Below are 3,550 nucleotides of genomic sequence, written 5' to 3'. Positions count from 1 at the left end.
TGGGAGTCGGACTGCTGAACCATACGCTACTTCCACTTTTAGTTCCTTCGGGAACCTCCATATTCTTTTCCATACCGGCTCTACCCACGCCCATTCCTACTCCCCGTGGAGGAGAGTTCCCTTTGCTCCACATCTTCTCCAGCACTGGTTATTGACAGACATTGCAGTGAGGCCCAATCGGACTCATGTGAAGTGGTCCCTCCTTGGAGTTTGGAGTTGAGCCTCTCCAATCATTAGTGATGTGGAGCAAGATGACCTTTTGGAAATGCAGATGCAATGCTGTCACCTCCCTGCTCCAACGGCTCTCGTATTTTCCCAGCATATTGAAGATACGACCACTTCCCTTCAGGCTTGCTCCTCACGTTCTTCTCTGATGTCTTTTGCCTGGAATGCCCTCTGCACTCTTTGGCTTCCATCCCATAGGGCATTTTTCGTTTCTTGAATGTCCTAAGTTTCCCTGGTCACATAGCCTTCCAAGATGCTATTTTCCCTGCCTGAAATTCTTCCTGCAACTCAACCCTGGTTTACCTAGGTTCAACCTATGGACCTCAACGAAATGGTGCCTCTGGAAAGCCTTCCCTGACACCCAGGTTTTGTGGTGAGGGAAGAGGCCCCTCTATAGGTTCTCAAAGGATCTGCCTGTGATGTATCATTAGAGTCGTCTCAGTGAAAGCAGGAACTCTGTGTCTTCTTCTCTCCACCTTCTATTCCCTGAAACTTATTACATGCCTCCTAGCTCATCGTAGGTGCTCAGTATTTACTTAGTGTGTGAAAGACAGAAAAGCTCTTGGAAGCCTCAAGGGGTCACTTGGCTCGGCACTTTTGATCTCTTTGTATATTTGGCGAGTCAATTCTTTCCTTTCCTGGGTTGATGTGTACACTATATTCGAGGCACAATCTAAGGCATGAAGACATATCCATACATAGAGGTTCTTGCTTTCAAGGAACTCGTACAGCAGATTTCTACAAGTTAGGGCTTTTCAAATGCTCTAGAAGCATGTGAACGTTCAGTATGCTCCATTTTCATTTCAAAGAACGATCGTTTGACTTCCATAGCAAAGGTGGAGACCTTCCAACGTTGAGTCCATTACTTATACCTTGACCATTTCAGGCAAGTCTTGTGGTTCCTTCTGGACGTGTGTGGCTCTTGCAGAAATGTGAAGATCTTCCATCGTCCTCAGACTTTGGTGTCATTTGCAATCATCCAGAAAGCTTCCAGGTCTAGGTTCCAGACCACCACCACACACAGTCAGTAGCCAACGGAGTGGATTCCAGGAATACCTGTTGTTCACCCGCATTACCGTTGATATTGTTGCTGCACACTCAATGCAGTGGGCAGGGCCTGGATTGTCCACTGGGTCTCATGTGGAATGGAAAGAAGGGCTTCCCCCCACACACACACACCCCCACCCCCACTGTTGACAGCCTTGTGACTAGAAACGGTCCCCGAAACAAGAATCAGACAAACCAGAGAAGCCCAGATGATAGTCCTTGAGATGAAGGAACTAAGCAGCTGGTTGAGATGGCACCAAGGGGAAAGGTTGCTCTTTTTGTCTGCCCCTCTACTCCTTTCTTCCTGGACACCTTAGGGCTTCGTCATGGAGATTTGAAAGAAAGTGCACAAAAGTCATATGTGTTGAATCAAGATTTTGCATTTAACCATCTCTCAAAAAGGAAGAGAGCTTCACCTGCACATGTTTCTTTCAAAAACGTCCATTGCTTTTCAATTCTGGGGTTTCTCTCTTGCCTTGTTCAGTTAGCCTTAACAGTAAAAATCAACGAAAACTACATAAAGATTCAAAGATACCAACAAAGGACAGCTTCTGTTTTTGAAATCATCTTTCCATTTAGTAGAACACGAGCTCTATTCTTTGTATTTTGCCTAGGGAATTAGCAATGTCCTGGTTCAGATGGCAAGGCATCCGCGCGCAGGAGACTGGGGTTTGATCCCTGGGTCGGGAAGATCCCGCCGGAGAAGGAAATGGCAACCCACTCCCAGTATCCTCGCCTGGGAAATGCCACGGACAGAGGAGCCTGATGGGCCGCAGTCCATGGGTTGTATTAAAGTTGGGCTCAACCCAGCAACTACGAACACAAGTATTTCCAAAGACCACACTCAAGTGTGTGTGTGTGTGTGTGTGTGTGTGTGTGTGTGTGTGTGTCTGTATCTCCTCTTGCCGTCTTGGAGTCTGTCTCGGAATCTTCATGTATTTCTGCCTCTGTATCTCCTGACAGCCAGCCGCCGGCCCGTTCGTCTTGCCCCCGCCTCTCCCAGGCGCTCTGGCTCTGGCTGAGGAGCTTGCGCAGGCCAGCTGTCTCCCTTGGCGTGGGTGCGTGCGAGTGTCTGTGTGTCTGTCTGTGTGCCTGCCTGTGGCTCGTCTGCTCTCTCAGGAAGGTCGAAGGCTTGGCGTGGGGGCAAAGGGGGGGCCTCGGTAGTGCGAAGGGGAGGGGCTGAGGCGCTCCGCTCGACCGCGCCTCCCTGGCTTCTGCTGGGTTTGGGCACCGGACAGGTGCCGGGCAAGTTGGGCGCTCAAGTTTCGCTGCGCCTAGGCCCGCAGGAGGTTCAGAGGCCCCTGGGCCGCTGGGGTTGGGAGGCGGCGGGCGCCGAAGACCGACACATCTGGGGCCGCGCGGGCCTGAGCAGCGAATGGGATCCGGGGGAGGCCCCGCTCAGCCAGCGCGGCCGGGTCTGGAGTTGCCGCGGGTGGGAGGGCGCCGAGACCTCCGCACCCCTCAGCCCAGCCCCCAGGCCCCGCGCGCACGCATGCACGCACGCCCTCCCGGTCAATGGGGGGTCCTGGAAGCCCCTCGGGCCCCCGGGCCCGGCCAGGCGCTTGCTGCTCTGGTGTTGGCGGTGTTCCGGGGGGCGGGCCGGCGTCAGCAGGCTGGAGTCCGGTCGCGGGTCGTGCGGCTCAAGTACAGCACGCCCCGCGACGAGAGGTGCGGCCCGTTGGCCCGACCTGCAGGGCAGAGCGAAAGGGAGGCGAAGCGCAAGGCTCTTAGGGCGCCCCGAGCCAAGCGCCACTGTCTCAGGCCGTATCAGCCTGAAGGCGCCCGATCTCGTCTGATCTCGGAAGCTAAGCAGGGTCGGGCCCGGTTAGGATCTTGGATGGGAGACCACCTGGGAATCCCGGGTGCTCGAGGCTTTTTGCCTACCAGAAGAGGTCCTTTAGCCCCCGCCGCGCATCCCGATTCTTGGATCCCCCCCCGCAGCCCCAGCCCCTCCCGGGCCGCGGGGAGCGGCTGGCCGGGGCCCCGACTCCCGCTGCAGACCTGGGTTGCCTCCGCGCGGCCCGCGAGCCCCTCCGCATTCGCATTCGGCTTCCAGGACACCCGACGACCGGCAGTCCCGTCTCCATCTGGGGCTCCTTTGGCTTGCCTCAGGCAATCCCGGGGCTTGCACGGACTCCCGCCAGAGCCCCAGCCCCCGCCCCACCCCCTGCCTCGCAGGCCATCGCGCATGCGCATGTGCGCACGCACGCACAGATAGATGTGCCCAAACGGGGCATCTATCTTGTTCACTTATACCGTGGGTGTGTCCATGCCTGGG

The 3,550-nt window shown here is 55.8% G+C and overlaps 1 pseudogene; it reads left to right on the top strand.

The window, feature by feature from the left end:
* Positions 1 to 3,026: 3,026 nt before the first annotated feature.
* Positions 3,027 to 3,146, top strand: LOC147350693 (5S ribosomal RNA; annotated as a pseudogene).
* Positions 3,147 to 3,550: the final 404 nt, after the last annotated feature.

This window comes from Bos grunniens, chromosome 20, assembly GCF_055505025.1.
Source record: "Bos grunniens cultivar Pamir isolate PY7600 chromosome 20, Bosgru_T2T1.0, whole genome shotgun sequence".
NCBI classification, from domain to species: Eukaryota; Metazoa; Chordata; class Mammalia; order Artiodactyla; family Bovidae; genus Bos; species Bos grunniens.
This window is presented reverse-complemented; position numbering and strand designations above follow the sequence as displayed.